Consider the following 15,049-nt stretch of genomic DNA (forward strand, 5'->3'; position numbering starts at 1 on the left):
TACTTTTTTGTAATAATCACCATGAGTGCTTCCACTAGCATCACCATGAGTGCTTCCACTAGCATCACCATGAGTGCTTCCACTAGCATCACCATGAGTGCTTCCACTAGCATCACCATGAGTGCTTCCACTAGCATCACCATGAGTGCTTCCACTAGCATCACCATGAGTGCTTCCACTAGCATCACCATGAGTGCTTCCACTAGCATCACCATGAGTGCTTCCACTAGCATCACCATGAGTATATCCACTAGCATCACCATAAGTGCTACCACTAGCATCACCATGAGTGCTTCCACTAGCATCACCATGAGTGCTTCCACTAGCATCACCATGAGTGCTTCCACTAGCATCACCATGAGTGCTTCCACTAGCATCACCATGAGTGCTTCCACTAGCATCACCATGAGTATATCCACTAGCATCACCATAAGTGCTACCACTAGCATCACCATGAGTGCTACCACTAGCATCACCATGAGTGCTTCCACTAGCATCATCATGAGTGCTACCACTAGCATCACCATGAGTACCTCCACTAGCATCATCATGAGTGCTACCACTAGCATCACCATGAGTACCTCCACTAGCATCACCATAAGTGCTACCACTAGCATCACCATGAGTGCTACCACTAGCATCACCATGAGTGCTACCACTAGCATCACCATGAGTACCTCCACTAGCTTCAACATGAGTACCTCCACTAGCATCACCATGAGTGCTTCCACTAGCATCACCATGAGTGCTTCCACTAGCATCACCATGAGTACCTCCACTAGCATCACCATGAGTGCTTCCACTAGCATCACCATGAGTGCTTCCACTAGCATCACCATGAGTGCTTCCACTAGCATCACCATGAGTATATCCACTAGCATCATCATGAGTGCTACCACTAGCATCACCATGAGTACCTCCACTAGCATCACCATAAGTGCTACCACTAGCATCACCATGAGTGCTACCACTAGCATCACCATGAGTGCTACCACTAGCATCACCATGAGTACCTCCACTAGCTTCAACATGAGTACCTCCACTAGCATCACCATGAGTGCTTCCACTAGCATCACCATGAGTGCTTCCACTAGCATCACCATGAGTACCTCCACTAGCATCACCATGAGTGCTACCACTAGCATCACCATGAGTACCTCCACTAGCATCATCATGAGTGCTTCCACTAGCATCACCATGAGTGCTACCACTAGCATCACCATGAGTATATCCACTAGCATCATCATGAGTGCTACCACTAGCATCACCATGAGTACCTCCACTAGCATCACCATAAGTGCTACCACTAGCATCACCATGAGTATATCCACTAGCATCATCATGAGTGCTACCACTAGCATCACCATGAGTGCTACCACTAGCATCACCATGAGTGCTACCACTAGCATCACCATGAGTACCTCCACTAGCATCACCATGAGTACCTCCACTAGCATCACCATGATTGCTTCCACTAGCATCACCATGAGTGCTACCATTAGCATCACCATGAGTGCTTCCACTAGTATCACCCTGAGTACCTCCACTAGCATCACCATGAGTGCTTCCACTAGCATCACCATGAGTGCCTCCTCTAGCATCACCATGAGTACCTCCACTAGCATCACCATGAGTACCTCCACTAGCATCATCATGAGTGCCTCCACTAGCATCACCAGGAGTACCTCCACTAGCATCACCATGAGTACCTCCACTAGCATCACCATGGGTGCTTCCACTAGCATCACCATGAGTGCTACCACTAGCATCATCATGAGTGCTTCCACTAGCATCACCATGAGTGCTTCCACTAGCATCACCATGTGTGCTACCACTAGCATCACCACGAGTGCTTCCACTAGCATCACCATGAGTGCTTCCACTAGCATCACCATGTGTGCTACCACTAGCATCACCACGAGTGCTTCCACTAGCATCACCATGAGTGCTTCCACTAGCATCACCATGAGTACCTCCACTAGCATCACCATGAGCACCTCCACTAGCATCACCAGGAGTGCTACCACTAGCATCACCATGAGTGCTACCACTAGCATCACCACGAGTGCTTCCACTAGCATCACCATGAGTGTTTCCACTAGCATCACCATGAGTGCTACCACAAGCATCACCACGAGTGCTTCCACTAGCATCACCATGAGTGCCTCCATTAGCATCACCATGAGTGCTTCCACTAGCATCACCATGAGTGCTTCCACTAGCATCACAATGAGTGCTTCCACTAGCATCACCATGAGTGCTACCACTAGCATCACCATGAGTGCTTCCACTAGCATCACCATGAGTGCTACCACTAGCATCACCATGAGTACTTCCACTAGCATCACCATGAGTGCTTTCACTAGCATCACCATGAGTGCTTCCACTAGCATCACGATGAATGCTTCCACTAGCATCACCATGAGTGCTTCCACTAGCATCACCATGAGTACCTCCACTAGCATCACCATGAGTGCTTCCACTAGCATCACCATGAGTGTTTCCACTAGCATCACCATGAGTACCTCCACTAGCATCACCATGAGTACCTCCACTATCATCACCATGAGTGCTTCCACTAGCATCACCATGAGTGTTTCCACTAGCATCACCATGAGTACCTCCACTAGCATCACAATGAGTGCTACCACTAGCATCACCATGAGTACCTCCACTAGCATCATCATGAGTGCTTCCACTAGCATCACCATGAGTGCTACCACTAGCATCACCATGAGTATATCCACTAGCATCATCATGAGTGCTACCACTAGCATCACCATGAGTACCTCCACTAGCATCACCATAAATGCTACCACTAGCATCACCATGAGTGCTACCACTAGCATCACCATGAGTGCTTCCACTAGCATCACCATGAGTGCTTTCACTAGCATCACCATGAGTACCTCCACTAGCATCAACATGAGTACCTCCACTATCATCACCATGAGTGCTTCCACTAGCATCACCATGAGTGCTACCACTAGCATCACCATGAGTGCTTCCACTAGCATCACCATGAGTGCTTCCACTAGCATCACCATGAGTGCTTCCACTAGCATCACCATGAGTGCTTCCACTAGCATCACCAAGAGTACCTCCACTAGCATCACCATGAGTGCTTCCACTAGCATCACCATGAGTGCTTCCACTAGCATCATCATGAGTACCTCCACTAGCATGACCATGAGTACCTCCACTAGCATCACCATGAGTGCTTCAACTAGCATCACCATGAGCGCTTCCACTAGCATCACCATGAGTACCTGCACTAGCATCACCATGCGTGCTACCACTAGCATCACCATGAGTACCTCCACTACCATCATCATGAGTGCTTCCACTAGCATCACCATGAGTGCTACCACTAGCATCATCATGAGTGCTTCCACTAGCATCACCATGAGTGCTTCCACTAGCATCACCATGTGTGCTACCACTAGCATCACCACGAGTGCTTCCACTAGCATCACCATGAGTGCTTCCACTAGCATCACCATGAGTACCTCCACTAGCATCACCATGAGCACCTCCACTAGCATCACCAGGAGTGCTACCACTAGCATCACCATGAGTGCTACCACTAGCATCACCACGAGTGCTTCCACTAGCATCACCATGAGTGTTTCCACTAGCATCACCATGAGTGCTACCACAAGCATCACCACGAGTGCTTCCACTAGCATCACCATGAGTGCCTCCATTAGCATCACCATGAGTGCTTCCACTAGCATCACCATGAGTGCTTCCACTAGCATCACAATGAGTGCTTCCACTAGCATCACCATGAGTGCTACCACTAGCATCACCATGAGTGCTTCCACTAGCATCACCATGAGTGCTACCACTAGCATCACCATGAGTACTTCCACTAGCATCACCATGAGTGCTTCCACTAGCATCACCATGAGTGCTTCCACTAGCATCACGATGAATGCTTCCACTAGCATCACCATGAGTGCTTCCACTAGCATCACCATGAGTACCTCCACTAGCATCACCATGAGTGCTTCCACTAGCATCACCATGAGTGCTTCCACTAGCATCACCATGAGTACCTCCACCAGCATCACCATGAGTACCTCCACTATCATCACCATGAGTGCTTCCACTAGCATCACCATGAGTGCTTACACTAGCATCACCATGAGTACCTCCACTAGCATCACAATGAGTGCTACCACTAGCATCACCATGAGTACCTCCACTAGCATCATCATGAGTGCTTCCACTAGCATCACCATGAGTGCTACCACTAGCATCATCATGAGTGCTTCCACTAGCATCACCATGAGTGCTACCACTAGCATCACCATGAGTATATCCACTAGCATCATCATGAGTGCTACCACTAGCATCACCATGAGTACCTCCACTAGCATCACCATAAGTGCTTCCACTAGCATCACCATGAGTGCTACCACTAGCATCACCATGAGTGCTTCCACTAGCATCACCATGAGTGCTTTCACTAGCATCACCATGAGTACCTCCACTAGCATCAACATGAGTACCTCCACTATCATCACCATGAGTGCTTCCACTAGCATCACTATGAGTGCTACCACTAGCATCACCATGAGTGCTTCCACTAGCATCACCATGAGTGCTTCCACTAGCATCACCATGAGTGCTTCCACTAGCATCACCATGAGTGCTTCCACTAGCATCACCATGAGTACCTCCACTAGCATCACCATGAGTGCTTCCACTAGCATCACCATGAGTGCTTCCACTAGCATCATCATGAGTACCTCCACTAGCATGACCATGAGTACCTCCACTAGCATGACCATGAGTGCTTCCACTAGCATCACCATGAGTGCTTCCACTAGCATCACCATGAGTACCTGCACTAGCATCACCATGAGTGCTACCACTAGCATCACCATGAGTACCTCCACTAGCATCATCATGAGTGCTTCCACTAGCATCACCATGAGTGCTACCACTAGCATCACCATGAGTACCTCCACTAGCATCACCATGAGTGCTACCACTAGCATCACCATGAGTACCTCGACTAGCATCACCATCAGTGCTACCACTAGCATCACCATGAGTGCTACCACTAGCATCACCATGAGTGCTTCCACTAGCATCACCATGAGTGCTTCCACTAGTATCACTATGAGTACCTCCACTAGCATCACCATGAGTACCTCCTCTAGCATCACTATGAGTGCTTCCACTAGCATTACCATGAGTGCTTCCACTAGTATCACCATGAGTACCTCCACTAGAATCATCATGAGTACCTCCACTAGCATCATCATGAGTACCTCCACTAGCATCACCATGAGTACCTCCACTAGCATCACCATGAGTACCTCCACTAGCATCACCATGAGTGCATCCACTAGCATCACCATGAGTGCTTCCACTAGCATCACCATGAGTGCTTCCACTAGCATCACCATGAATACCTTCACTAGCATCACCATGAGTGCTTCCACTAGCATCACCATGAGTGCTTCCACTAGCATCACCATGAGTGCTTCCACTAGCATCACCATGAGTACCTCCACTAGCATCACCATGAGTGCTTCCACTAGCATCACCATGAGTGCTTCTACTAGCATCACCATGAGTGCTTCCACTAGCATCACCATGAGTACCTCCACTAGCATCACCATGAGTGCTTCCACTAGCATCACCATGAGTGCTTCCACTAGCATCACCATGAGTGCTTCCACTAGCATCACCATGAGTACCTCCACTAGCATCACCATGAGTGCTTCCACTAGCATAACCACGAGTACCTCCACTAGCATCACCATGAGTGCTTCCACTAGCATCACCATGAGTGCTACCACTAGCATCACCATGAGTACCTCCACTAGCATCACCATGAGTGCTTCCACTAGTACCACGATGAGTACCTCCACTAGCATCACCATGAGCGCTTCCACTAGCATCACCATGAGTACCTCCACTAGCATCACCATGAGTGCTTCCACTAGTATCACCATGAGTGCTTCCACTAGCATCACCATGAGTGCTTCCACTAGCGTCACCATGAGTGCTTCCACTAGTATCAACATGAGTACCTCCACTAGCATCACCATGAGTGCTTCCACTAGCATCACCATGAGTACCTCCACTAGCATCACCATGAGTGCTTCCACTAGCATCACCATGAGTGCTTCCACTAGTATCAACATGAGTACCTCCACTAGCATCACCATGAGTGCTACCACTAGCATCACCATGAGTACCTCCACTAGCATCACCATGAGTACCTCCACTAGCATCACCATGAGTGCTTCCACTAGCATCACCATGAGTACCTCCACTAGCATCACAATGAGTGCTACCACTAGCATCACCATGAGTACCTCCACTAGCATCATCATGAGTGCTTCCACTAGCATCACCATGAGTGCTACCACTAGCATCATCATGAGTGCTTCCACTAGCATCACCATGAGTGCTACCACTAGCATCACCATGAGTATATCCACTAGCATCATCATGAGAGCTACCACTAGCATCACCATGAGTACCTCCACTAGCATCAACATAAGTGCTTCCACTAGCATCACCATGAGTGCTACCACTAGCATCACCATGAGTGCTTCCACTAGCATCACAATGAGTGCTTTCACTAGCTTCACCATGAGTACCTCCACTAGCATCAACATGAGTACCTCCACTATCATCACCATGAGTGCTTCCACTAGCATCACCATGAGTGCTACCACTAGCATCACCATGAGTGCTTCCACTAGCATCACCATGAGTGCTTCCACTAGCATCACCATGAGTGCTTCCACTAGCATCACCATGGGTGCTTCCACTAGCATCACCATGAGTATATCCACTAGCATCATCATGAGTGCTACCACTAGCATCACCATGAGTACCTCCACTAGCATCACCATAAGTGCTACCACTAGCATCACCATGAGTGCTACCACTAGCATCACCATGAGTGCTACCACTAGCATCACCATGAGTACCTCCACTAGCTTCAACATGAGTACCTCCACTAGCATCACCATGAGTGCTTCCACTAGCATCACCATGAGTGCTTCCACTAGCATCACCATGAGTACCTCCACTAGCATCACCATGAGTGCTACCACTAGCATCACCATGAGTACCTCCACTAGCATCATCATGAGTGCTTCCACTAGCATCACCATGAGTGCTACCACTAGCATCACCATGAGTATATCCACTAGTATCATCATGAGTGCTACCACTAGCATCACCATGAGTACCTCCACTAGCATCACCATAAGTGCTACCACTAGCATCACCATGAGTGCTACCACTAGCATCACCATGAGTGCTACCACTAGCATCACCATGAGTACCTCCACTAGCATCACCATGAGTACCTCCACTAGCATCACCATGATTGCTTCCACTAGCATCACCATGAGTGCTACCATTAGCATCACCATGAGTCCTTCCACTAGTATCACCCTGAGTACCTCCACTAGCATCACCATGAGTGCTTCCACTAGCATCACCATGAGTGCCTCCTCTAGCATCACCATGAGTACCTCCACTAGCATCACCATGAGTACCTCCACTAGCATCATCATGAGTGCCTCCACTAGCATCACCAGGAGTACCTCCACTAGCATCACCATGAGTACCTCCACTAGCATCACCATGGGTGCTTCCACTACCATCACCATGAGTGCTACCACTAGCATCATCATGAGTGCTTCCACTAGCATCACCATGAGTGCTTCCACTAGCATCACCATGTGTGCTACCACTAGCATCACCACGAGTGCTTCCACTAGCATCACCATGAGTGCTTCCACTAGCATCACCATGAGTACCTCCACTAGCATCACCATGAGCACCTCCACTAGCATCACCAGGAGTGCTACCACTAGCATCACTATGAGTGCTACCACTAGCATCACCACGAGTGCTTCCACTAGCATCACCATGAGTGTTTCCACTAGCATCACCATGAGTGCTACCACAAGCATCACCACGAGTGCTTCCACTAGCATCACCATGAGTGCCTCCATTAGCATCACCATGAGTGCTTCCACTAGCATCACCATGAGTGCTTCCACTAGCATCACAATGAGTGCTTCCACTAGCATCACCATGAGTGCTACCACTAGCATCACCATGAGTGCTTCCACTAGCATCACCATGAGTGCTACCACTAGCATCACCATGAGTACTTCCACTAGCATCACCATGAGTGCTTTCACTAGCATCACCATGAGTGCTTCCACTAGCATCACGATGAATGCTTCCACTAGCATCACCATGAGTGCTTCCACTAGCATCACCATGAGTACCTCCACTAGCATCACCATGAGTGCTTCCACTAGCATCACCATGAGTGCTTCCACTAGCATCACCATGAGTACCTCCACTAGCATCACCATGAGTACCTCCACTAGCATCACCATGAGTGCTTCCACTAGCATCACCATGAGTGCTTCCACTAGCATCACCATGAGTACCTCCACTAGCATCACAATGAGTGCTACCACTAGCATCACCATGAGTACCTCCACTAGCATCATCATGAGTGCTTCCACTAGCATCACCATGAGTGCTACCACTAGCATCACCATGAGTAGATCCACTAGCATCATCATGAGTGCTACCACTAGCATCACCATGAGTACCTCCACTAGCATCACCATAAGTGCTACCACTAGCATCACCATGAGTGCTACCACTAGCATCACCATGAGTGCTTCCACTAGCATCACCATGAGTGCTTTCACTAGCATCACCATGAGTACCTCCACTAGCATCAACATGAGTACCTCCACTATCATCACCATGAGTGCTTCCACTAGCATCACCATGAGTGCTACCACTAGCATCACCATGAGTGCTTCCACTAGCATCACCATGAGTGCTTCCACTAGCATCACCATGAGTGCTTCCACTAGCATCACCATGAGTGCTTCCACTAGCATCACCAAGAGTACCTCCACTAGCATCACCATGAGTGCTTCCACTAGCATCACCATGAGTGCTTCCACTAGCATCATCATGAGTACCTCCACTAGCATGACCATGAGTACCTCCACTAGCATCACCATGAGTGCTTCAACTAGCATCACCATGAGTGCTTCCACTAGCATCACCATGAGTACCTGCACTAGCATCACCATGCGTGCTACCACTAGCATCACCATGAGTACCTCCACTAGCATCATCATGAGTGCTTCCACTAGCATCACCATGAGTGCTACCACTAGCATCATCATGAGTGCTTCCACTAGCATCACCATGAGTGCTTCCACTAGCATCACCATGTGTGCTACCACTAGCATCACCACGAGTGCTTCCACTAGCATCACCATGAGTGCTTCCACTAGCATCACCATGAGTACCTCCACTAGCATCACCATGAGCACCTCCACTAGCATCACCAGGAGTGCTACCACTAGCATCACCATGAGTGCTACCACTAGCATCACCACGAGTGCTTCCACTAGCATCACCATGAGTGTTTCCACTAGCATCACCATGAGTGCTACCACAAGCATCACCACGAGTGCTTCCACTAGCATCACCATGAGTGCCTCCATTAGCATCACCATGAGTGCTTCCACTAGCATCACCATGAGTGCTTCCACTAGCATCACAATGAGTGCTTCCACTAGCATCACCATGAGTGCTACCACTAGCATCACCATGAGTGCTTCCACTAGCATCACCATGAGTGCTACCACTAGCATCACCATGAGTACTTCCACTAGCATCACCATGAGTGCTTCCACTAGCATCACCATGAGTGCTTCCACTAGCATCACGATGAATGCTTCCACTAGCATCACCATGAGTGCTTCCACTAGCATCACCATGAGTACCTCCACTAGCATCACCATGAGTGCTTCCACTAGCATCACCATGAGTGCTTCCACTAGCATCACCATGAGTACCTCCACCAGCATCACCATGAGTACCTCCACTATCATCACCATGAGTGCTTCCACTAGCATCACCATGAGTGCTTACACTAGCATCACCATGAGTACCTCCACTAGCATCACAATGAGTGCTACCACTAGCATCACCATGAGTACCTCCACTAGCATCATCATGAGTGCTTCCACTAGCATCACCATGAGTGCTACCACTAGCATCATCATGAGTGCTTCCACTAGCATCACCATGAGTGCTACCACTAGCATCACCATGAGTATATCCACTAGCATCATCATGAGTGCTACCACTAGCATCACCATGAGTACCTCCACTAGCATCACCATAAGTGCTTCCACTAGCATCACCATGAGTGCTACCACTAGCATCACCATGAGTGCTTCCACTAGCATCACCATGAGTGCTTTCACTAGCATCACCATGAGTACCTCCACTAGCATCAACATGAGTACCTCCACTATCATCACCATGAGTGCTTCCACTAGCATCACTATGAGTGCTACCACTAGCATCACCATGAGTGCTTCCACTAGCATCACCATGAGTGCTTCCACTAGCATCACCATGAGTGCTTCCACTAGCATCACCATGAGTGCTTCCACTAGCATCACCATGAGTACCTCCACTAGCATCACCATGAGTGCTTCCACTAGCATCACCATGAGTGCTTCCACTAGCATCATCATCAGTACCTCCACTAGCATGACCATGAGTACCTCCACTAGCATCACAATGAGTGCTTCCACTAGCATCACCATGAGTGCTTCCATTAGCATCACCATGAGTACCTCCACTAGCATCACCATGAGTGCTACCACTAGCATCGCCATGAGTACCTCCACTAGCATCATCATGAGTGCTTCCACTAGCATCACCATGAGTGCTACCACTAGCATCACCATGAGTACCTCCACTAGCATCATCATGAGTGCTAGCACTAGCATCACCATGAGTACCTCCACTAGCATCACCATGAGTGCTACCACTAGCATCACCATGAGTGCTACCACTAGCATCACCATGAGTGCTTCCACTAGCATCACCATGAGTGCTTCCACTAGTATCACTATGAGTACCTCCAATAGCATCACCATGAGTACCTCCTCTAGCATCACTATGAGTGCTTCCACTAGCATTACCATGAGTGCTTCCACTAGTATCACCATGAGTACCTCCACTAGAATCATCATGAGTACCTCCACTAGCATCATCATGAGTACCTCCACTAGCATCACCATGAGTACCTCCACTAGCATCACCATGAGTACCTCCACTAGCATCACCATGAGTGCATCCACTAGCATCACCATGAGTGCTTCCACTAGCATCACCATGAGTGCTTCCACTAGCATCACCATGAATACCTCCACTAGCATCACCATGAGTGCTTCCACTAGCATCACCATGAGTGCTTCCACTAGCATCACCATGAGTGCTTCCACTAGCATCACCATGAGTACCTCCACTAGCATCACCATGAGTGCTTCCACTAGCATCACCATGAGTGCTTCTACTAGCATCACCATGAGTGCTTCCACTAGCATCACCATGAGTACCTCCACTAGCATCACCATGAGTGCTTCCACTAGCATCACCATGAGTGCTTCCACTAGCATCACCATGAGTGCTTCCACTAGCATCACCATGAGTACCTCCACTAGCAGCACCATGAGTGCTTCCACTAGCATCACCACGAGTACCTCCAGTAGCATCACAATGAGTGCTACCACTAGCATCACCATGAGTACCTCCACTAGCATCACCATGAGTACCTCCACTAGCATCACCATGAGTGCTTCCACTAGTACCACGATGAGTACCTCCACTAGCATCACCATGAGCGCTTCCACTAGCATCACCATGAGTACCTCCACTAGCATCACCATGAGTGCTTCCACTAGTATCACCATGAGTGCTTCCACTAGCATCACCATGAGTGCTTCCACTAGCATCACCATGAGTGCTTCCACTAGTATCAACATGAGTACCTCCACTAGCATCACCATGAGTGCTTCCACTAGCATCACCATGAGTACCTCCACTAGCATCACCATGAGTGCTTCCACTAGCATCACCATGAGTGCTTCCACTAGTATCAACATGAGTACCTCCACTAGCATCACCATGAGTGCTACCACTAGCATCACCATGAGTACCTCCACTAGCATCACCATGAGTACCTCCACTAGCATCACCATGAGTGCTTCCACTAGCATCACCATGAGTGCTTCCACTAGCATCACCATGAGTGCTTCCACTAGCATCACCATGAGTGCTTCCACTAGCATCACCATGAGTACCTCCACTCGCATCACCATGAGGGCGTCCACTAGTATCACCATGAGTACCTCCACTAGCATCACCATGAGTGCTTCCACTAGCATCACCATGAGTGCTTCCACTAGCATCACCATGAGTGCTTCCACTAGTATCACCATGAGTACCTCCACTAGCATCACCATGAGTGCTTCCACTAGTATAAACATGAGTACATCCACTAGCAACACCATGAGTGCTACCACTAGCATCACCATGAGTGCTTCTACTAGCATCACCATGAGTACATCCACTAGCATCACCATGAGTGCTTCCTCTAGCATCACAATGAGTGCTTCCACTAGTATCACCATGAGTGCTACCACTAGCATCACCCTGAGTACCTCCACTAGCATCACCATGAGTGCTACCACTAGCATCACCATGAGTGCTTCCACTAGCATCACCATGAGTGCTTCCACTAGCATCACCATGAGTGCTTCCACTAGCATCACCATGAGTGCTACCACTAGCATCACCATGAGTGCTACCACTAGTATCACCCTGAGTACCTCCACTAGCATCACCATGAGTACCTCCACTAGCATCACCATGAGTACCTCCACTAGCATCACCATGAGTACCTCCACTAGCATCACCATGAGTACCTCCACTAGCATCACCATGAGTGCTTCCACTAGCATCACCATGAGTGCTTCCACTAGTATCACCCTGAGTACCTCCACTAGCATCACCATGAGTACCTCCACTAGCATCACCATGAGTACCTCCACTAGCATCGATATGAATGCTTCCACTAGCATCACCATGAGTGCTTCCACTAGTATCACCCTGAGTACCTCCACTAGCATCACCATGAGTACCTCCACTAGCAACACCATGAGTGCTTCCACTAGCATCACCATGAGTACCTCCACTAGCATCACCATGAGTGCTACCACTAGCCTCATCATGAGTACCTCCACTAGCATCACAATGAGTGCTACCACTAGCATCACAATGAGTGCTACCACTAGCATCACCATGAGTGCTCCCACTAGTATCACCCTGAGCACCTCCACTAGCATCACCATGAGTACCTCCACTAGCATCACAATGAGTACCTCCACTAGCATCACCATGAGTACCTCCACTAGCATCACCATGAGTACCTCCACTAGCATCACCATGAGTACCTCCACTAGCATCACCATGAGTACCTCCACTAGCATCACCATGAGTACCTCCACTAGCATCACCATGAGTGCCTCCACTAGCATCACCATGAGTACCTCCACTAGCATCACCATGAGTACCTCCACTAGCATCACCATGAGTGCCTCCACTAGCATCACCATGAGTACCTCCACTAGCATCACCATGAGTATCTCGACTAGCACCACCACGACTGCCTCCACTAGCATCACCATGAGTACCTCCACTAGCATCAACATGATTACTTCCACTAGCATCACCATGAGTACCTCCACTAGCATCACCATGAGTACCTCCACTAGCATCATCATGAGTGCTTCCACTAGTATCACCATGAGTAGCTCCAGTAGCATCACCATGAGTACCTCCACTAGCATCACCATGAGTACCTCCACTAGCATCAACATGATTACTTCCACTAGCATCACCATGAGTACCTCCACTAGCATCACCATGAGTACCTCCACTAACATCATCATGAGTGCTTCCACTAGCATCACCATGAGTACCTCCAGTAGCATCACTATGAGTGCTTCCACTAGCATCACCATGATTACCTCCAGTAGCATCACCATGAGTACCTCCACTAGCATCACCATGAGTACCTCCACTAGCATCACCATGAGTTCCTCCACTAGCATCACCATGAGTACCTCCACTAGCATCAACATGATTACTTCCACTAACATCACCATGAGTACCTCCACTAGCATCATCATGAGTGCTTCCACTAGCATCACCATGAGTACCTCCAGTAGCATCACCATGAGTACCTCCACTAGCATCACCATGAGTACCTCCACTAGCATCACCATGAGTACCTCCACTAGCATCACCATGAGTACCTCCACTAGTATCACCATGAGTTCCTCCACTAGCATCATCATGAGTGCTTCCACTAGCATCACCATGAGTACCTCCAGTAGCATCACCATGAGTACCTCCACTAGCATCACCATGAGTACCTCCACTAGCATCACCATGAGTACCTCCACTAGCATCACCATGAGTTCCTCCACTAGCATCATCATGAGTGCTTCCACTAGCATCACCATGAGTACCTCTAGTAGCATCACCATGAGTACCTCCACTAGCATCACCATGAGTACCTCCACTAGCATCACCATGAGTACCTCCACTAGCATCACCATGAGTTCCTCCACTAGCATCACCATGAGTACCTCCACTAGCATCACCATGAGTGCCTCTAATAAAGTCACCACGAGCACCAAAACTGTTTGTGGTGGTGCACCACTCATACAATCATATGCACAATCACTAGGTATTCCACTAACACCACCAATAGCACCACCAGTGCTAATGGTGGTGTACCTCCATAGTACCACTTCAAGCACCTCCACAAACAACACTAATAATACTGCCACACCAAGAGACAGTACACAGTCAACTAGCACCATCAGAAGGACCTCCACTAGCACCAACACTAGCGCCTGTAGCGCTAGTTTTGTTATACGTCTGTAGCACTCCCAGAATCACTTACACTTTTACCACCCCTAATACAAACACCAACACAATCACTGGTGCCTCCACTATATTACCACTAGCGCCGCCAGTGCTAGTGGTGGTGCACCTCCACAGTACCACCACATCAACCTCCGCTAGTACCCTCAATAGCACTGTCACGCAAGGAGGTAATACACAATCCAAAACTAGCACTCTC

The 15,049-nt window shown here is 48.9% G+C and overlaps 1 protein-coding gene across 2 annotated transcripts in view; it reads right to left on the minus strand.

Moving 5' to 3' along the window:
- The window catches only part of LOC128705227 (uncharacterized), a 194,881-nt gene that overhangs the window by 71,826 nt on the left and 108,006 nt on the right, over positions 1-15,049 (minus strand). The window lies entirely within an intron of this gene.

The sequence above is a fragment of the Cherax quadricarinatus genome, chromosome 79 (assembly GCF_038502225.1).
Source record: "Cherax quadricarinatus isolate ZL_2023a chromosome 79, ASM3850222v1, whole genome shotgun sequence".
Classification (NCBI taxonomy): Eukaryota; Metazoa; Arthropoda; class Malacostraca; order Decapoda; family Parastacidae; genus Cherax; species Cherax quadricarinatus.